We start from the raw sequence: 22,670 nt of genomic DNA, 5'->3' as shown, positions 1-22,670 counted from the left end.
TGGTAAGTCAGAGTATGCAGCATCCAATGCATAGAGCACTGCCAAAGATACACTCCCTCCTATCTCTCCCACCTGAATACCCCACACAAGCAGGTTTATATACCTAAACTCCTCTTAATTGAAGTAAGGGTGTGGTTCTTTCCTGAAGCACAGAAATTTAACCATTTATTCAAATTTGGGAGATTTCCACCCTGCTACAATGTAACTCAAAATGAAAGCAGGTTGGTATTTCTATTGCAAAGGTGTCCTTTAATGCACAGGTTCCCAAACTCTGCAATTACAGATCAGGTTTTAAGGATATCTATGCTTGAGCTCAGATGGTTAAATCAAATTGATTGAGGTGCTAATTAAATCACCTTTGCTCAAGCATGGATATCCTTAATTCCCGGGCTGTAATGGCACAGTTTGGGAAATTCTGCCTTAATGCATAAGTATTGTGGAGTCCTGGGCTGGGGAAATATCTTGGTTTGCACTACCTGCGCTAGTCATCCATATACACAATGCCGGCTCTTGAAGAGGCTGAAGGCCTGTCCAGCAGCTCCAGTAGCGCTAGGCAAGCCCCCAGCATGACAAAAACAGGGGTGTGGCTCGCGTGTGCCAAATTTCCTGTGAAGCCACGCCCCTTGTTGGTAGGCCAAGCCCTCTATTTCCTCCTGCCCAGAATGAAATATTGGGAGCTATGTAATTGATCTAATTTTTCTCTGCCAGTGACTCAAACTGAATGTTTCTTTGCATAAAAGTATAAATGTACATTATTATCCATTGCAGATTTGCCAACTCCTGCTCCTGTATTAATGGAGGAAAAACATATGATCTATAAAGTAAGTACACAGTCAGGCAGCACCAGATTAAGGCTTGTGGGGGCCTGGGGCAAATAATTTGTGGGTTGCTAATCAATAAAATTGCACAGACTATTGCAGTGACTACTACTGTATGTCCCTTACCTTGTCTCAGGACTCTCTACTTGTAATAAACACTTAAAATGTTAGGACTGAGTTTGCATAGTGTGATGCACTTTCTTTCAATCAATTTGCTTACCCATGTGCTTGGCAGCTCTGTTCAAGTGTAGTAAGGCTCCAATTCTCGAGGTACTGACTCGCTATTAAGTATCAAAGCAAATTTATTCTCAAATCCTCAAACAAGGCAATTGAATTCAATGAAACTGTTTTTAGCAACAATATACACTACAATACATTAATACATTTCAGAAAAACAATATAATGGACACTTTTCTGAGAATGAAAATAACACTCTGGTCCGAGTAATATTTATTAAACCGGAACGCAGGATACTCGATCCACCTACGGGAGCAATGGGTTAAACACAAAAGAGCATAGAAGATCACCTTCTTCTGCAATAGTTGGACCCAAATGACACAATCGACTACTTTCAGGTGCACCTGAACCTCTAATGCACTAATCTCTTTGTTCTATCTCTACATGCCAGAGTTAACTGTATCAGTTTGATATTGGTATACCATTGCCCGGGATGATGTGTAGCTTAAGTAGAGAAGAAGTCTATAGATCCTCAGACAATACAAATTCCTGCGATGCTATAGATGGGGTGTAATAAATTGTAGCAGCCTTTCCTGGCTAAGTTCCCTGTAAATGGGTTGTGAGAAACTGGTAACTCCACTCGATGTTAATGCTGTAATGAATGTACGGTGCCCTTCTGAGCTATAGATAAATTCTTCGCTAACTATGCCAAGGATAGATGCTATCTTTTATTTTGCAGTCACAGGGTTAATTATGCCTGCTGAGATGACCTTACGGTTCTCTCCCTGCCCAACTCTGACCTGCTGTTAGCTGAAAGTGTTCTGCTAATTCTCCTTCTGGCTTTATTCACAGTTAGGTAAACTATAGTTCACGTTATAACAGCTGTAACTGCCGGGTTTATAAGATATCCTGCTTAAGAGTCACAAGAATCTATTGCCTCGCATCTAAACCTCTCCTGAGCTGACAGGGCGAGGGTTAACTGGAAGTTTGACTGGTACTTCACTATGATGCATGTACTGAGCAGTTCATATAGTGTTAAAGTGCCAGTGTATAAAGATTTGACAGACCTGTACTGTTGGCTGTACTCCACAGCAGAGGTAACTCTCCTTCCTTCTTTCCAGCCCCAGCTGTCAGTCTCTGTGCAGAGGGAGGAGGCCGGGCGGTTCCACTGGTGAGCTCCCCGGCTGTCTGTCACTCTGCAGGGCAGGTGCGACCTCCTCCGGCAATGTCTCCAGTCACTGAGCAGCTCCGGTCCCGGCAGACGCTACACGGAGACCTGCGGCTCTGCTCCACAGCTACCGGTAGGTCCCGCTTTCCCCTTATTCACCACAACAAGCGCAGCGTTTTCTCCCTTACGCTGGCTTACCTCAAGCAGACTTCTCCCGGCAGTCCTTGTGGGTCCTGTTATATATTAGCGGTCGCGTGCGTGTCAGCTTCCCGCTCACCGCACGCGCTGCTCTCTCCACTGGCCACCTGTGTAAGCCAAAGGGGGGAAGGATTCCCCTCATGACAGTTGGGCTGTCCTGTCCTTGGCCTCGTGCCCGCTGGTTCCCTCAATGCCAAGAGTGAGCAGCAGGCTTCATTTGCTCCCCCTGAGGGGGTAGTTCACTCCAATGTTCCCCAGGAAGGGGTTAACAGGTCCAAATGCACTGTAATTATCATGAGGCACTGTATATACATATTAACCAGTACCTGGATCCCTTATAAGCAAAGCAACATGACCACATATATATATATATTGGCAACCTCCAGTTTCCTATCCGTGTTAACACATCAACTACAGCATCCTGTCATTAAAATACAGTGTATTTTATGTATTTATCTTTGTGTATTTTATGAATTTACCAGCAAGCACTTCTAAGGGTATTACATTTCTCCCCGCTAGAATGATGCATGTCCCCATGCATCCATTTTTCTAACAAATCTGAAATACTTCTAGTCAAATACTACTATTGTTTCTCTTACAACAACTGTTGCAACTATGAGGCTAAATACAATATTTACACATATGACATTTCAATTGGTTATTGTCTTTCACAGTTCCACTTGTCAATAGCTGTCCTATTGCCGGTACCGGATGGGAAGTATTCCCTTGGTAGTTCTGATAGACCTTCTGAGTTCAGGCACGACAAACATGTCTTCATAATCGGTTTTGGGTTGGTCATTTTCCCCTGATTCTCCATCTACGGGGTTTAGACGACCATGAACTACCGGCCAGTACATGCTCATCATCAATTTCAGGGTATCACCTGGCTGTGATTCAGCTTCATTTCCTAGAACAGGTGACACCTTTTTAGGGTTTGTTTCTGGCTCACTTCCCGAGCCTTGATAGAGTTTCAGTTGGTCTCGATAAACTAATTTTTCCAGGGACCCATTCTCTTGACTAATTTTATAAGTCGGAATCTCGGCATTAGGGATTTCAGTTACTTTGTATAGAATGGTTTCCCATCTTGAGTCCAGCTTGCTATGCCATTGATTGTTTTTTTTCCATACTCTATCTCCCACTTTCAATGGTTTAGCATGTACTTTCAAATTGTAGTATTCCTGCTGTCGTTTCCTCTCGACCTCCATGCATTGATCCATCAATGCCTGAGCTGTTTTTAGCCGGTTTTGATGCTCTTGGACCCATTTGGTTTTGGGATAGGTATTCAAACTGAGGGTCTCAGGTACGTTTAATTGGCGATCAACTGGTAATTTTCCAGGTCGCCCGAAGAGCAGATAGTAAGGAGTGTATCCGGTGGTACAATGGACAGTGTTGTTATATATATATACATCAGTTCGGCCAACAAGGTGGGCCACTCTTGTCTTTGTAGTGTCGGGAGAGCTCGTAACATATTAATCACAGTCCCATTCATCCTCTCACAAGCTCCATTCTCTTGGGGATGATAAGCGGTGGTGCGCATCTTTTTGCATCCATATAGCACACACAGCTCCTTGAACAACTGGGATTCAAAAGCTTGGCCTTGATCCGTTAGGATTTTAGAGGGGTATCCATAAGGACGGACAAAGGCTCTCCAGAAAAGTTCTGCTGTGGTTTTGGCGGATAGATCCCGTATGGGGAGGACGACTGCAAATTTGGTGTAATGATCCAACATTGTGAGGGCATACTGGTATCCCGATCGACTTGTTTCCAGTTTTACGTGATCGATGGACACTACCTCTAGAGGTTGCCGATTGATAATTGGATGGAGAGGTGCTTTCTGGTCATGGATAGGAGGTTGGCGAACACTGCAAACGGAGCAACGTTTACACCAATTTTCCACATCTTTCCGGAGGTTGTTCCAGTAAAATCTGGTCCGTAGATTCGCTTCGGTCTTCTGGCACCCAAAATGGCCTGAGTCATCATGGTAAGCTTTTAACACCCAGTTGACTTTTGATTTCGGCACCACAATTTGCGTGATTAGGGAATGGGTTTTTGGGTCGGTACTTTGTCGGACAATCGTATCTCCATGAATCCCTAATTTTTCTCTTTGTCGCCACAATTGGACCAATTCGGGCTCTGCTGCTTGTCTTTCCGACTTAGTCATGCCTTGTTGCATAAGCATCATCCTTTTTAACCTCCGGAAGGAGGGATGTTCATCTTGCCGTCGTGCCCATTCATTTTCACTTTCAGTCGTTTCTGGTGAACTGTCTTCTGTTGTACCTACGATTAATGCATTTTGCTTTGAAACTCTTTCAGGTAAATTGAAGTTTGGGATTTCTATTTCTTCCCAAGGATCATCTTCTATGAATTCTTCCGCTTCACCAGGAATTTGCGATAAGGCATCGGCATTAATGTTACTGCGGCCACTCCGATATTGGAGTTAATTAGAGTTGGCGAGACGGGAGGACCATCTTTGTTCCAGAGCTCCCAGTTTTGCAGTGGACTGATGCGCCAGGGAATTACAGTCAGTATATGCAATGAAGGGAGTCGTAGCTAGATAATCTCGGAATTTTTCGGTGACTGCCCACACCAGAGCTAGGAATTCCAGTTTAAAGGCACTGTAATTTTCGTTGTTTCTCTCGGTCTTTCTCAAGCTTCTGCTGGTGTATGCTATTACGCGTTCTCTGCCATCTTGTACTTGAGACAGTACAGCACCCAATCCTCGTTTGCTGGCGTCAGTATGGAGACGGAATGGTTTGCTATAGTCCGGATATGCCAACAGAGGGGCCTCGGTCAGAATCCTCTTAAGCTGGTCAAATGCGGCTTGTTGCTCCATTGTCCATGAGATAGTGATCTTTCTCTTGTAGTGATCTTGGGAGATCCCTCGAAGTACCTTCAGAAGTGGCGCTGCGATGTGAGCAAAATTTTGAATGAATCTCCTATAATACCCGATGAATCCCAGAAATCGGCGTACATCTTTCACCGTTTTAGGCTCAGGCCATTCCACCACAGCCTTAATCTTCTCTGCGGGTCTGGGGACACTCCAGCTGAGCTCACGATATGACCCAGGTACTCCACTTGAGGTTTGAGGAGGTAACATTTGGAAGGTTTCAACTTAAGGCCGTATTTGATCAATTGTTGGAAAACCTCTTGGAGGTGTTGAAGATGGTCGGTATATGTTCGGGAAAAGATAATGATGTCGTCTAAATAGAGTAAGACAGTTTCAAAGTTCTGGTGACCAAGACAATGTTCCATCATTCTCTGAAATGTGGCAGGGGCATTACAAAGCCCGAATGGCATCCGTAGGAACTCAAACAACCCCATAGGGGTGATGAAAGCTGTTTTATCTCTGTCTTCCTCTGCCATTTGGATCTGCCAGTATACGCTGGTGAGGTCCAAAGTAGAAAAATACTGGGCAGATTTTAAAGCAGTGAGAGATTCCTCGATCCGAGGGAGAGGGTAGGCGTCCTTATGTGTTAGATTATTTAGTTTTCTATAATCAATGCAAAAACGGAGTTGGCCATCCTTTTTGTGTACCAAGACCATCGGAGCTGCCCATGGGCTATGACTCTCTTGTATAATGCCAGACGTTCGCATGTCATCCAACAGCTTCCGTACGGTTTGATATAAACCTGGAGCCAGTGGTCAATGCCGCTTTTTCACAGGTGGATGATCTCCGGTGATGATATGATGTTGGATCTCCGTCACCACTCCTAGATCAGTTGGACTCTAGCTAAAAGCCTCTGAATTTTCCTTAGTTAGGTTAAGAGCTCCCAGTCGATGTTCTTTAGAGGTGCCACTATCCCCTATTTAAAGTTCATCCCACCACGCCTTTTCAGTTTTAGGTTCAACCTTGATAGAAGACATTAATTCCTTCTGTTGGTCATTGAAACTGAGATTAACGACATCTTGGAAAGTAGTCCACATCAGTTTAGCCATAGGTTGGTTCCGGTATAACTTAACTCGACAGTTATGAGGGTTCAGAATTTGTATGGGTACTCTACCATTCTTTACAGTCACTAGAGCACTTGCCACCAAGCCGTCGCAACTCGCAGAAATGACACTCGGTTCAATGAAAGCCTCGTAATCCTGTCCGCTGGGGCCATGGCAGGTGTTTCCCCACACTATGGTCTCTGAGTTTGACTGGAGTTTAACAGGTTTACTGTCTGTAATTCTGACTTTGCCAATAGCGCCGGGATTCTGTGCCAATTTTTGGTGACCTTGGATGACCTTAATAGTTTTCTGTAGAGTTTGTCGTGCGGGTAAGACTGCCTGAGACATTTCTCCTCTTAATATAGAGACCAATTCCTCTGGACATTGCTGGAGGATGTTCATCCCTAGTATAACGGGTGCTACTTTTGCATCACTGGTTTCGGTTACCAGACAGCTTTGTCGAACAAGAGAGGTCTTTCCAATTTGCACATCGGTCTTCCAATACCCGACACAGGAGATACCGAGGCCATTACTGGCAATTAGCTGTAGCCACGATGGAGGCGGTAATATCAATTGTGCATCCCCCCAGTGTTGGTTGAACTTAGCGAGGTGTATAGTGGTGATCTGCGACCCGGTATCCAGCATGGCTAATGTTTGTATGCCGTTGATCAAGATGGGGATAGTGGGACATGATCCTTCATATTGGGGCCACCATTCTTCCGGATGAGGATCTACTCCGCCGCCTCTCCCCGAGGTTCGGCCCCCATCCTAGGGATCTCGAAGTTTAAAGACTCCGTGTGGTCATAGTTCCTTGCGATATGTCCACTCCTCTCACACCTTCTGCAAATGGGTCTTCCTTGAGAGTCAAACCTATCGGTGGGTCTTCTTCCACTTCCTCTAGTGGTTTCCCACCCGTTATTCACGGTTGATCTCCAATCCAAGTCCCGTCTTGCTCAAGGGGGAGAGATATTTCTTGGCTGCTTTAATTGTCGCATTTCTTTGCACATTGGATGGGGTCCCGAGCTTGTAGTTGAACACTTTGTTCAATGGGATCTCTCCCAGGGCTGTTTTCAGTCCTCGTTGGATAGGATGTGTCTGAGTACCCTGGCATTTCTGGGAATGCAACTCCTTGTCTTGCACTATTTCCTATCACTTTAATAGCGGCCTCTTTAATGTACAGAAAGGTATCATCTTCAAGTTGCATCCTTAGCATCCGCAATTGACTACGGACACTTTCCTTATTTGCACCCTCAATAAATTGGGAAACCAGGGTTTCGTCAACATCCCTGATTTCCTGATGATCAATGGCTTGGATGGCTTTTAAAGCCTCTTGAAGGCTTAAGGCATAATCTCGAAGGGTTTCGCCCGTCTTTTGGTGTCGGCTGTAGAATTTAATTTTTAATTCTGAAACTATCTTAGTTTCAAAGGTGTTGGACAGTCGTTCTAATATCTGTGACACTTTCTGTTGTTCTACCTACGGCCATGACGAGACTTCATTAAGCGCAGCTCCCTTGAGTTGGCCGATTAGTATTTCTACTTGTTGCTGCTCACTCACAGGGTATAAGCGGAACATAGCTTTGATCTTCTTTTTAAATTCTAATAAGGTTGTTCCTTCTTCTCCCATACTATCTCCACTATAGGTTGGGAGCCAAGGGCCCCCGAAATAGTACGGCATCGTGATGGGTGACACTAGTGTAGATGGCATTGCTCCACTAGGTGATGCATTGGATGACGGTGAGGCATTTCTGACTTGGTGAGGCGGGTAATAGTCTCCTGCCTGGAGAGGATGCAGCATTTTTCTTTGTTCGCCCTGTTTGTGTGACGCCAAAATGTAATAAACACTTAAAATGTTAGGACTGAGTTTGCGTACTGTGATGCACTTTCTTTCAATCAATTTGCTTACCCATGTGCTTGGCAGCTCTGTTCGAGTGTAGTAAGGCTCCAATTCTCGAAGGTACTGACTCGCTATTAAGTATCAAAGCAAATTTATTCTCAAATCCTCAAACAAGGCAATTGAATTCAATGAAACAGTTTTTAGCAACAATATTATACACTACAATACATTAATACATTTCAGAAAAACAATATAATGGACACTTTTCTGAGAATGAAAATAACTCTCTGGTCCGAGTAATATTTATTAAACCGGAACGCAGGATACTCGATCCACCTACGGGAGCAATTGGTTAAACACAAAAGAGCATACAAGATCACCTTCTTCTGCAATAGTTGGACCCAAATGACACAATCGACTACTTTCAGGTGCACCTGAACCTCTAATGCACTAATCTCTTTGTTCTATCTCTGCATGCCAGAGTTAACTGTATCAGTTTGATATTGGTATACCATTGCCTGGGATGATGTGTAGCTTAAGTAGAGAAGAAGTCTATAGATCCTCAGACAATACAAATTCCTGCGATGCTATAGATGGGGTGTAATAAATTGTAGCAGCCTTTCCTGGCTAAGTTCCCTGTAAATGGGCTGTGAGAAACTGGTAACTCCACTCGATGTTAATGCTGTAATGAATGTACGGTGCCCTTCTGAGCTATAGATAAATTCTTCGCTAACTATGCCAAGGATAGATGCTATCTTTTATTTTGCAGTCACAGGGTTAATTATGCCTGCTGAGATGACCTTACGGTTCTCTCCCTGCCCAACTCTGACCTGCTGTTAGCTGAAAGTGTTCTGCAAATTCTCCTTCTGGCTTTATTCACAGTTAGGTAAACTATAGTTCACCTTATAACAACTGTAACTGCCGGGTTTATAAGATATCCTGCTTAAGAGTTACAAGAATCTATTACCTCGCATCTAAACCTCTCCTGAGCTATCAGGGCGAGGGTTAACTGGAAGTTTGACTGGTACTTCACTATGATGCATGTACTGAGCAGTTCATATAGTGTTAAAGTGCCAGTGTATAAAGATTTGACAGACCTGTACTGTTGGCTGTACTCCACAGCAGAGGTAACTCTCCTTCCTTCTTTCCAGCCTCGGCTGTCAGTCTCTGTGCAGAGGGAGGAGGCCGGGCGGTTCCATTGGTGAGCTCCCCTGCTGTCTGTCACTCTGCAGGGCAGGTGCGACCTCCTCCGGCAATGCCTCCAGTCACTAAGCAGCCCCGGTCCCGGCAGACGCTACACGGAGACCTGCGGCTCCGCTCCACAGCTACCGGTAGGTCCCGCTTTCCCCTTATTCACCACAACAAGCGTAGCATTTTCTCCCTTACACTGGCTTACCTCAAGCAGACTTCTCCTGGCAGTCCTTGCGGGTCCTCTTATATATTAGCGGTCACGTGCCGGTCAGCTTCCCGCACACCGCACGCGCTGCTCTCTCCACTGGCCACCTGTGTAAGCCAAAGGGGGGAAGGATTCCCCTCATAACAGTTGGGCTGTCCTCTCCTTGGCCGCGTGCCCGCTGGTTCCCTCAATGCCAAGAGTGAGCAGCAGGCTCCATTTGCTCCCCTTGAGGGGGTAGTTCACTCCAATGTTCCCCAGGAAGGGGTTAACAGGTCCAAATGCACTGTAATTATTATGAGGCACTGTATATACATATTAACCAGTACCTGGATCCCTTATAAGCAAAGCAACATGACCACATATATATATATATATTGGCAACCTCCAGTTTCCTATCCGTGTAAACACATCAACTACAGCATCCTGTCATTAAAATACAATGCATTTTATGTATTTATCTTTGTGTATTTTATGAATTTACCAGCAAGCACTTCTAAGGGTATTACATTCCTCCCCGCTAGAATGATGCATGTCCCCATGCATCCATTTTTCTAACAAATCTGAACTACTTCTAGTCAAATACTACTATTGTTTCTCTTACAACAACTGTTGCAACTATGAGGCTAAATACAATATTTACACATATGACAATTTCAATTGGTTATTGTCTTTCACAGTTCCACTTGTCAATAGCTGTCCTATTGCCGGTACCGGATGGGAAGTATTCCCTTGGTAGTTCTGGTAGACCTTCTGAGTTCAGGCACGACAAACATGTCTTCATAATCGGTTTCGGGTTGGTCATTTTCCCCTGATTCTCCAACTACGGGGTTTAGACGACCATGAACTACCGGCCAGTACATGCTCATCATCAATTTCAGGGTATCACCTGGCTGTGATTCAGCTTCATTTCCTAGAACAGGTGACACCTTTTTAGTGTTTGTTTCTGGCTCACTTCCCGAGCCTTGATAGAGTTTCAGTTGGTCTCGATTAACTAATTTTTCCAGGGACCCATTCTCTTGACTAATTTTATAAGTCGGAATCTCGGCATTAGGGATTTCAGTTACTTTGTATAGAATGGTTTCCCATCTTGAGTCCAGCTTGCTATGCCATTGATTGTTTTTTTTCCATACTCTATCTCCCACTTTCAATGGTTTAGCATGTGCTTTCAAATTGTAGTATTCCTGCTGTCGTTTCCTCTCAACCTCCATGCGTTGATCCATCAATGCCTGAGCTGTTTTTAGCCGGTTTTGATGCTCTTGGACCCATTCGGTTTTGGGATAGGTATTCAAACTGAGGGTCTCAGGTACGTTTAATTGGAGATCAACTGGTAATTTTCCAGGTCGCCCGAAGAGCAGATAATAAGGAGTGTATCCGGTGGTACAATGGACAGTGTTGTTATATATATATACATCAGTTCGGCCAACAAGGTGGGCCACTCTTGTCTTTGTAGTGTCGGGAGAGCTCGTAACATATTAATCACAGTCCCATTCATCCTCTCACAAGCTCCATTCCCTTGGGGATGATAAGCGGTGGTGCGCATCTTTTTGCAACCATATAGCACACACAGCTCCTTGAACAACTGGGATTCAAAAGCTTGGCCTTGATCCGTTAGGATTTTAGAGGGGTATCCATAAGGATGGACAAAGGCTCTCCAGAAAAGTTCTGCTGTGGTTTTGGCGGATAGATCCCGTATGGGGAGGACGACTGCAAATTTGGTGTAATAATCCAACATTGTGAGGGCATACTGGTATCCCGATCGACTTGTTTCCAGTTTTACGTGATCGATGGACACTACCTCTAGAGGTTGCCGATTGATAATTGGATGGAGAGGTGCTTTCTGGTCATGGATAGGAGATTGGCGAGCACTGCAAACGGAGCAACGTTTACACCAATTTTCCACATCTTTCCGGAGGTTGTTCCAGTAAAATCTGGTCCGGAGATTCGCTTCGGTCTTCTGGCACCCAAAATGGCTCGAGTCATCATGGTCAGCTTTTAACACCCAGTTGACTTTTGATTTCGGCACCACAATTTGCGTGATTAGGAAATGGGTTTTTGGGTTGGTACTTTGTCGGACAATCGTATCTCCATGAATCCCTAATTTTTCTCTTTGTCGCCACAATTGGACCAATTCGGGCTCTGCTGCTTGTCTTTCCGACTTAGTCATGCCTTGTTGCATAAGCATCATCCTTTTTAACCTCCGGAAGGAGAGATGTTCATCTTGCCGTCGTGCCCATTCATTTTCACTTTCAGTCGTTTCTTGTGAATTGTCTTCTGTTGTACCTACGGTTAATGCATTTTGCTTTGAAACTCTTTCAGGTAAATTGAAGTTTGGGATTTCTATTTCTTCCCAAGGATCATCTTCTATGAATTCTTCCGCTTCACCAGGAATTCGCGATAAGGCATCGACATTAATGTTACTGCGGCCACTCCGATATTGGATCCGATAATTAGAGTTGGCGAGACGGGAGGACCATCTTTGTTCCAGAGCTCCCAGTTTTGCAGTGGACTGATGCGCCAGGGGGTTACAGTCAGTATATGCAATTAAGGGAGTCGTAGCTAGATAATCTCTGAATTTTTCGGTGACTGCCCACACCAGAGCTAGGAATTCCAGTTTAAAGGCACTGTAATTTTCGTTGTTTCTCTCTGTCTTTCTCAAGCTTCTGCTGGTGTATGCTATTACGCGTTCTCTGCCGTCTTGTACTTGAGACAGTACAGCACCCAATCCTCATTTGCTGGCGTCAGTATGGAGACGGAATGGTTTGCTATAGTCCGGATATGCCAACAGAGGGGCCTCGGTCAGAATCCTCTTAAGCTGGTCAAATGCGGCTTGTTGCTCCATTGTCCATGAGATAGTGATCTTTCTCTTGTAGTGATCTCAGGAGATCCCTCGAAGTACCTTCAGAAGTGGCGCTGCGATGTGAGCAAAATTTTGAATGAATCTCCTATAATACCCGATGAATCCCAGAAATCGGCGTACATCTTTCACCGTTTTAGACTCAGGCCATTCCACCACAGCCTTAATCTTCTCCGGGTCTGGGGACACTCCAGCTGAGCTCACGATATGACCCAGGTACTGCACTTGAGGTTTGAGGAGGTAACATTTGGAAGGTTTCAACTTAAGGCCGTATTTGATCAATTGTTGGAAAACCTCTTGGAGGTGTTGAAGATGGTCGGTATATGTTCGGGAAAAGATAATGATGTTGTCTAAATAGAGTAAGACAGTTTCAAAGTTCTGGTGACCAAGACAATGTTCCATTATTCTCTGAAATGTGGCAAGGGCATTACAAAGCCCGAATGGCATCCGTAGGAACTCAAACAACCCCATAGGGGTGATGAAAGCTGTTTTTTCTCTGTCTTCCTCTGCCATTTGGATCTGCCAGTATACGCTGGTGAGGTCCAAAGTAGAAAAATACTGGGCAGATTTTAAAGCAGTGAGAGATTCCTCGATCCGAGGGAGAGGGTAGGCATCCTTATGTGTTAGATTATTTCGTTTTCTATAATCAATGCAAAAACGGAGTTGGCCATCCTTTTTGCGTACCAAGACCATCGGAGCTGCCCATGGGCTATGACTCTCTTGTATAATGCCAGAAGCTCGCATGTCATCCAACAGCTTCCGTACGGTTTGATATAAACCTGGAGCCAGTGGTCGATGCCGCTTTTTCACAGGTGGATGATCTCCGGTGATGATATGATGTTGGATCTCCGTCACCACTCCTAGATCAGTTGGACTCTGGCTAAAAGCCTCTGAATTTTCCTTAGCTAGGTTAAGAGCTCCCAGTCGATGTTCTTTAGAGGTGCCACTATCCCCTATTTGAAGTTCATCCCACCACGCCTTTTCAGTTTTAGGTTCGACCTTGATAGAAGACATTAATTCCTTCTGTTGGTCATTGAAACTGAGATTAACGACATCTTGGAAAGTAGTCCACATCAGTTTAGCCATAGGTTGGCTCCGGTATAATTTAACTCGGCAGTTATGAGGGTTCAGAATTCGTATGGGTACTCTACCATTCTTTACAGTCACTAGAGCAGGTTTTTCCCCACACTATGGTCTCTGAGTTTGGCTGGATTTAACAGGTTTACTGTCTGTAATTCTGACTTTGCCAATAGCGCCGGGATTCTGTGCCAATATTTGGTGACCTTGGATGACCTTAATAGTTTTCTGTAGAGTTTGTCATGCGGGTAAGACTGCCTGAGACATTTCTCCTCTTAATATAGAGACCAATTCCTCTGCACATTGTTGGAGGATGTTCATCCCTAGTATAACGGGTGCTACTTTTGCATCACTGGTTTCGGTTACCAGACAGCCTTGTCGTAGAGAGGTCTTTCCAATTTGCACATCGGTCTCCCAATACCCGACACAGGACATACCGAGGCCATTACTGGCAATTAGCTGTAGCCATGATGGAGGCGGTAATAAGAATTGTGCATCCCCCAAGTGTTGGTTGAACTTAGCGAGCTGTATAGTGGTGATCTGCGACCCGGTATCCAGCATGGCTAATGTTTGTATGCCGTTGATCAAGATGGGGATAGTGGGACATGATCCTACATATTGGAGTCACCATTCTTCCGGATGAGGATCTACTCCGCCGGCTCTCCCCGGGGTTCGGCCCCCATCCTCAGGGTCTCGGAGTTTAAAGACTCCGTGCGGTCACAGTTCCTTGTGATATGTCCACTCCTCTCACTACTTCTGCAAATGGGTCTTCCTTGAGAGTCAAACCTATCGGTGGGTCTTCTTCCACTTCCTTAAGTGGTTTCCCACCCGTTATTCCCGGTTGATCTCCAATCCAAGTTCCGTCTTGCTCAAGGGGGAGAGATATTTCTTGGCTGCTTTAATTGTCGCATTTCTTTGCACATTGGATGGGGTCCCGAGCTGGTAGTTGAACACTTTGTCCAATGGGATCTCTCCCAGGGCTGTGTTCAGTCCTCATTGGATAGGATGTGTCTGAGTACCCTGGCATTTCTGGGAATGCAACTCCTTGTCTTGCACTATTTCCTATCACTTTAATAGCGGCCTCTTTAATGTACAGAAAGGTATCATCTTCAAGTTGCATCCTTAGCATCCGCAATTGACTACGGACACTTTCCTTATTTGCACCCTCAATAGATTGGGAAACCAGGGTTTCGTCAACATCCCTGATTTCCTGATGATCAATAGCTTGGAGGGCTTTTAAAGCCTTTTGAAGGCTTAAGGCATAATCTCGAAGGGTTTCGCCCGTCTTTTGGTGTCGGCTGTAGAATTTAATTTTTAATTCTGAAACTGTCTTAGTTTCAAAGGTGTTGGACATTTGTTCTAATATCTGTGACACTTTCTGTCGTTCTACCCACGGCCATGACGAGACTTCTCTAAGAGCAACTCCCTTGAGTTAGCCGATTAGTATTTCTACTTGTTGCTGCTCACTCACAGGGTATAAGCGGAACATAGCTTTGATCTTCTTTTTAAATTCTAATAAGGTTGTTCCTTCTTCTTCCATACTATCTCCACTATAGGTTGGGAGCCAAGGGGCCCCGAAATAGTACGGCATCGTGATGGGCGACACTAGTGTAGATGGCATTGCTCCACTAGGTGATGCATTGGATGACGGTGAATATTTCTGATTTGGTGAGGCGGGTAATAGTCTCCTGCCTGGAGTGGATGCAGCATTTTTCTTTGTTCGTCCTGTTCGTCTGACGCCAAAATGTAATAAACACTTAAAATGTTAGGACAGAGTTTGCGTAGTGTGATGCGCTTTCTTTCAATCAATTTGCTTACCCATGTGCTTGGCAGCTCTGTTCGAGTGTAGTAAGGCTCCAATTCTCGAGGTACTGACTCGCTATTAAGTATCAAAGCAAATTTATTCTCAAATCCTGAAACAAGGCAATTGAATTCAATGAAACATTTTTTAGCAACAATATTATACACTACAATACATTAATACATTTCAGAAAAACAATATAATGGACACTTTTCTGAGAATGAAAATAACTCTCTGGTCCGAGTAATATTTATTAAACCGGAACGCAGGATACTCGATCCACCTACGGGAGCAATTGGTTAAACACAAAAGAGCATACAAGATCACCTTCTTCTGCAATAGTTGGACCCAAATGACACAATCGACTACTTTCAGGTGCACCTGAACCTCTAATGCAATAATCTCTTTGTTCTATCTCTGCATGCCAGAGTTAACTGTATCAGTTTGATATTGGTATACCATTGCCTGGGATGATGTGTAGCTTAAGTAGAGAAGAAGTCTATAGATCCTCAGACAATACAAATTCCTGCGATGCTATAGATGGGGTGTAATAAATTGTAGCAGCCTTTCCTGGCTAAGTTCCCTGTAAATGGGCTGTGAGAAACTGGTAACTCCACTCGATGTTAATGCTGTAATGAATGTACGGTGCCCTTCTGAGCTATAGATAAATTCTTCGCTAACTATGCCAAGGATAGATGCTATCTTTTATTTTGCAGTCACAGGGTTAATTATGCCTGCTGAGATGACCTTACGGTTCTCTCCCTGCCCAACTCTGACCTGCTGTTAGCTGAAAGTGTTCTGCAAATTCTCCTTCTGGCTTTATTCACAGTTAGGTAAACTATAGTTCACCTTATAACAACTGTAACTGCCGGGTTTATAAGATATCCTGCTTAAGAGTTACAAGAATCTATTACCTCGCATCTAAACCTCTCCTGAGCTATCAGGGCGAGGGTTAACTGGAAGTTTGACTGGTACTTCACTATGATGCATGTACTGAGCAGTTCATATAGTGTTAAAGTGCCAGTGTATAAAGATTTGACAGACCTGTACTGTTGGCTGTACTCCACAGCAGAGGTAACTCTCCTTCCTTCTTTCCAGCCTCGGCTGTCAGTCTCTGTGCAGAGGGAGGAGGCCGGGCGGTTCCATTGGTGAGCTCCCCTGCTGTCTGTCACTCTGCAGGGCAGGTGCGACCTCCTCCGGCAATGCCTCCAGTCACTAAGCAGCCCCGGTCCCGGCAGACGCTACACGGAGACCTGCGGCTCCGCTCCACAGCTACCGGTAGGTCCCGCTTTCCCCTTATTCACCACAACAAGCGTAGCATTTTCTCCCTTACACTGGCTTACCTCAAGCAGACTTCTCCCGGCAGTCCTTGCGGGTCCTCTTATATATTAGCGGTCGCGTGCCGGTCAGCTTCCCGCACACCGCACGCGCTGCTCTCTCCACTGGCCACCTGTGTAAGCCAAAGGGGGGAAGGATTCCCCTCATAACAGTTGGGCTGTCCTCTCCTTGGCCGCGTGCCCGCTGGTTCCCTCAATGCCAAGAGTGAGCAGCAGGCTCCATTTGCTCCCCTTGAGGGGGTAGTTCACTCCAATGTTCCCCAGGAAGGGGTTAACAGGTCCAAATGCACTGTAATTATTATGAGGCACTGTATATACATATTAACCAGTACCTGGATCCCTTATAAGCAAAGCAACATGACCACATATATATATATATTGGCAACCTCCAGTTTCCTATCCGTGTAAACACATCAACTACAGCATCCTGTCATTAAAATACAATGCATTTTATGTATTTATCTTTGTGTATTTTATGAATTTACCAGCAAGCACTTCTAAGGGTATTACATTCCTCCCCGCTAGAATGATGCATGTCCCCATGCATCCATTTTTCTAACAAATCTGAACTACTTCTAGTCAAATACTACTATTGTTTCTCTTACAACAACTGTTGCAACTATGAGGCTAAATACAATATTTACACATATGACAATTTCAATTGGTTATTGTCTTTCACAGTTCCACTTGTCAATAGCTGTCCTATTGCCGGTACCGGATGGGAAGTATTCCCTTGGTAGTTCTGGTAGACCTTCTGAGTTCAGGCACGACAAACATGTCTTCATAATCGGTTTCGGGTTGGTCATTTTCCCCTGATTCTCCAACTACGGGGTTTAGACGACCATGAACTACCGGCCAGTACATGCTCATCATCAATTTCAGGGTATCACCTGGCTGTGATTCAGCTTCATTTCCTAGAACAGGTGACACCTTTTTAGTGTTTGTTTCTGGCTCACTTCCCGAGCCTTGATAGAGTTTCAGTTGGTCTCGATTAACTAATTTTTCCAGGGACCCATTCTCTTGACTAATTTTATAAGTCGGAATCTCGGCATTAGGGATTTCAGTTACTTTGTATAGAATGGTTTCCCATCTTGAGTCCAGCTTGCTATGCCATTGATTGTTTTTTTTCCATACTCTATCTCCCACTTTCAATGGTTTAGCATGTGCTTTCAAATTGTAGTATTCCTGCTGTCGTTTCCTCTCAACCTCCATGCGTTGATCCATCAATGCCTGAGCTGTTTTTAGCCGGTTTTGATGCTCTTGGACCCATTCGGTTTTGGGATAGGTATTCAAACTGAGGGTCTCAGGTACGTTTAATTGGAGATCAACTGGTAATTTTCCAGGTCGCCCGAAGAGCAGATAATAAGGAGTGTATCCGGTGGTACAATGGACAGTGTTGTTATATATATATACATCAGTTCGGCCAACAAGGTGGGCCACTCTTGTCTTTGTAGTGTCGGGAGAGCTCGTAACATATTAATCACAGTCCCATTCATCCTCTCACAAGCTCCATTCCCTTGGGGATGATAAGCGGTGGTGCGCATCTTTTTGCAACCATATAGCACACACAGCTCCTTGAACAACTGGGATTCAAAAGCTTGGCCTTGATCCGTTAGGATTTTAGAGGGGTATCCATAAGGATGGACAAAGGCTCTCCAGAAAAGTTCTGCTGTGGTTTTGGCGGATAGATCCCGTATGGGGAGGACGACTGCAAATTTGGTGTAATAATCCAACATTGTGAGGGCATACTGGTATCCCGATCGACTTGTTTCCAGTTTTACGTGATCGATGGACACTACCTCTAGAGGTTGCCGATTGATAATTGGATGGAGAGGTGCTTTCTGGTCATGGATAGGAGATTGGCGAGCACTGCAAACGGAGCAACGTTTACACCAATTTTCCACATCTTTCCGGAGGTTGTTCCAGTAAAATCTGGTCCGGAGATTCGCTTCGGTCTTCTGGCACCCAAAATGGCTCGAGTCATCATGGTAAGCTTTTAACACCCAGTTGACTTTTGATTTCGGCACCACAATTTGCGTGATTAGGAAATGGGTTTTTGGGTTGGTACTTTGTCGGACAATCGTATCTCCATGAATCCCTAATTTTTCTCTTTGTCGCCACAATTGGACCAATTCGGGCTCTGCTGCTTGTCTTTCCGACTTAGTCATGCCTTGTTGCATAAGCATCATCCTTTTTAACCTCCGGAAGGAGAGATGTTCATCTTGCCGTCGTGCCCATTCATTTTCACTTTCAGTCGTTTCTTGTGAATTGTCTTCTGTTGTACCTACGGTTAATGCATTTTGCTTTGAAACTCTTTCAGGTAAATTGAAGTTTGGGATTTCTATTTCTTCCCAAGGATCATCTTCTATGAATTCTTCCGCTTCACCAGGAATTCGCGATAAGGCATCGACATTAATGTTACTGCGGCCACTCCGATATTGGATCCGATAATTAGAGTTGGCGAGACGGGAGGACCATCTTTGTTCCAGAGCTCCCAGTTTTGCAGTGGACTGATGCGCCAGGGGGTTACAGTCAGTATATGCAATTAAGGGAGTCGTAGCTAGATAATCTCTGAATTTTTCGGTGACTGCCCACACCAGAGCTAGGAATTCCAGTTTAAAGGCACTGTAATTTTCGTTGTTTCTCTCTGTCTTTCTCAAGCTTCTGCTGGTGTATGCTATTACGCGTTCTCTGCCGTCTTGTACTTGAGACAGTACAGCACCCAATCCTCATTTGCTGGCGTCAGTATGGAGACGGAATGGTTTGCTATAGTCCGGATATGCCAACAGAGGGGCCTCGGTCAGAATCCTCTTAAGCTGGTCAAATGCGGCTTGTTGCTCCATTGTCCATGAGATAGTGATCTTTCTCTTGTAGTGATCTCGGGAGATCCCTCGAAGTACCTTCAGAAGTGGCGCTGCGATGTGAGCAAAATTTTGAATGAATCTCCTATAATACCCGATGAATCCCAGAAATCGGCGTACATCTTTCACCGTTTTAGACTCAGGCCATTCCACCACAGCCTTAATCTTCTCCGGGTCTGGGGACACTCCAGCTGAGCTCACGATATGACCCAGGTACTGCACTTGAGGTTTGAGGAGGTAACATTTGGAAGGTTTCAACTTAAGGCCATATTTGATCAATTGTTGGAAAACCTCTTGGAGGTGTTGAAGATGGTCGGTATATGTTCGGGAAAAGATAATGATGTTGTCTAAATAGAGTAAGACAGTTTCAAAGTTCTGGTGACCAAGACAATGTTCCATTATTCTCTGAAATGTGGCAAGGGCATTACAAAGCCCGAATGGCATCCGTAGGAACTCAAACAACCCCATAGGGGTGATGAAAGCTGTTTTTTCTCTGTCTTCCTCTGCCATTTGGATCTGCCAGTATACGCTGGTGAGGTCCAAAGTAGAAAAATACTGGGCAGATTTTAAAGCAGTGAGAGATTCCTCGATCCGAGGGAGAGGGTAGGCATCCTTATGTGTTAGATTATTTCGTTTTCTATAATCAATGCAAAAACGGAGTTGGCCATCCTTTTTGCATACCAAGACCATCGGAGCTGCCCATGGGCTATGACTCTCTTGTATAATGCCAGAAGCTCGCATGTCATCCAACAGCTTCCGTACGGTTTGATATAAACCTGGAGCCAGTGGTCGATGCCGCTTTTTCACAGGTGGATGATCTCCGGTGATGATATGATGTTGGATCTCCGTCACCACTCCTAGATCAGTTGGACTCTGGCTAAAAGCCTCTGAATTTTCCTTAGCTAGGTTAAGAGCTCCCAGTCGATGTTCTTTAGAGGTGCCACTATCCCCTATTTGAAGTTCATCCCACCACGCCTTTTCAGTTTTAGGTTCGACCTTGATAGAAGACATTAATTCCTTCTGTTGGTCATTGAAACTGAGATTAACGACATCTTGGAAAGTAGTCCACATCAGTTTAGCCATAGGTTGGCTCCGGTATAATTTAACTCGGCAGTTATGAGGGTTCAGAATTCGTATGGGTACTCTACCATTCTTTACAGTCACTAGAGCAGGTTTTTCCCCACACTATGGTCTCTGAGTTTGGCTGGATTTAACAGGTTTACTGTCTGTAATTCTGACTTTGCCAATAGCGCCGGGATTCTGTGCCAATATTTGGTGACCTTGGATGACCTTAATAGTTTTCTGTAGAGTTTGTCATGCGGGTAAGACTGCCTGAGACATTTCTCCTCTTAATATAGAGACCAATTCCTCTGCACATTGTTGGAGGATGTTCATCCCTAGTATAACGGGTGCTACTTTTGCATCACTGGTTTCGGTTACCAGACAGCCTTGTCGTAGAGAGGTCTTTCCAATTTGCACATCGGTCTCCCAATACCCGACACAGGACATACCGAGGCCATTACTGGCAATTAGCTGTAGCCATGATGGAGGCGGTAATAAGAATTGTGCATCCCCCAAGTGTTGGTTGAACTTAGCGAGCTGTATAGTGGTGATCTGCGACCCGGTATCCAGCATGGCTAATGTTTGTATGCCGTTGATCAAGATGGGGATAGTGGGACATGATCCTACATATTGGGGCCACCATTCTTCCGGATGAGGATCTACTCCGCCGGCTCTCCCCGGGGTTCGGCCCCCATCCTCAGGGTCTCGGAGTTTAAAGACTCTGTGCGGTCACAGTTCCTTGTGATATGTCCACTCCTCTCACTACTTCTGCAAATGGGTCTTCCTTGAGAGTCAAAACTATCGGTGGGTCTTCTTCCACTTCCTTAAGTGGTTTCCCACCCGTTATTCCCGGTTGATCTCCAATCCAAGTTCCGTCTTGCTCAAGGGGGAGAGATATTTCTTGGCTGCTTTAATTGTCGCATTTCTTTGCACATTGGATGGGGTCCCGAGCTGGTAGTTGAACACTTTGTCCAATGGGATCTCTCCCAGGGCTGTGTTCAGTCCTCATTGGATAGGATGTGTCTGAGTACCCTGGCATTTCTGGGAATGCAACTCCTTGTCTTGCACTATTTCCTATCACTTTAATAGCGGCCTCTTTAATGTACAGAAAGGTATCATCTTCAAGTTGCATCCTTAGCATCCGCAATTGACTACGGACACTTTCCTTATTTGCACCCTCAATAGATTGGGAAACCAGGGTTTCGTCAACATCCCTGATTTCCTGATGATCAATAGCTTGGAGGGCTTTTAAAGCCTTTTGAAGGCTTAAGGCATAATCTCGAAGGGTTTCGCCCGTCTTTTGGTGTCGGCTGTAGAATTTAATTTTTAATTCTGAAACTGTCTTAGTTTCAAAGGTGTTGGACATTTGTTCTAATATCTGTGACACTTTCTGTCGTTCTACCCACGGCCATGACGAGACTTCTCTAAGCGCAACTCCCTTGAGTTAGCCGATTAGTATTTCTACTTGTTGCTGCTCACTCACAGGGTATAAGCGGAACATAGCTTTGATCTTCTTTTTAAATTCTAATAAGGTTGTTCCTTCTTCTTCCATACTATCTCCACTATAGGTTGGGAGCCAAGGGGCCCCGTAATAGTACGGCATCGTGATGGGCGACACTAGTGTAGATGGCATTGCTCCACTAGGTGATGCATTGGATGACGGTGAATATTTCTGACTTGGTGAGGCGGGTAATAGTCTCCTGCCTGGAGTGGATGCAGCATTTTTCTTTGTTCGTCCTGTTCGTCTGACGCCAAAATGTAATAAACACTTAAAATGTTAGGACAGAGTTTGCGTAGTGTGATGCGCTTTCTTTCAATCAATTTGCTTACCCATGTGCTTGGCAGCTCTGTTCGAGTGTAGTAAGGCTCCAATTCTCGAGGTACTGACTCGCTATTAAGTATCAAAGCAAATTTATTCTCAAATCCTGAAACAAGGCAATTGAATTCAATGAAACATTTTTTAGCAACAATATTATACACTACAATACATTAATACATTTCAGAAAAACAATATAATGGACACTTTTCTGAGAATGAAAATAACTCTCTGGTCCGAGTAATATTTATTAAACCGGAACGCAGGATACTCGATCCACCTACGGGAGCAATGGGTTAAACACAAAAGAGCATACAAGATCACCTTCTTCTGCAATAGTT

At 44.7% G+C, this 22,670-nt stretch overlaps 1 pseudogene; it reads right to left on the bottom strand.

Annotated features, from left to right (window-relative positions):
* Positions 1-10,219: 10,219 nt before the first annotated feature.
* LOC148511844 (uncharacterized) lies at positions 10,220-20,534 on the bottom strand (annotated as a pseudogene).
* Positions 20,535-22,670: the final 2,136 nt, after the last annotated feature.

This window comes from Taudactylus pleione, unplaced genomic scaffold (assembly GCF_031769625.1).
Source record: "Taudactylus pleione unplaced genomic scaffold, aTauple2 ptg000290l, whole genome shotgun sequence".
Lineage (NCBI taxonomy): Eukaryota > Metazoa > Chordata > Amphibia > Anura > Myobatrachidae > Taudactylus > Taudactylus pleione.
This window is presented reverse-complemented; position numbering and strand designations above follow the sequence as displayed.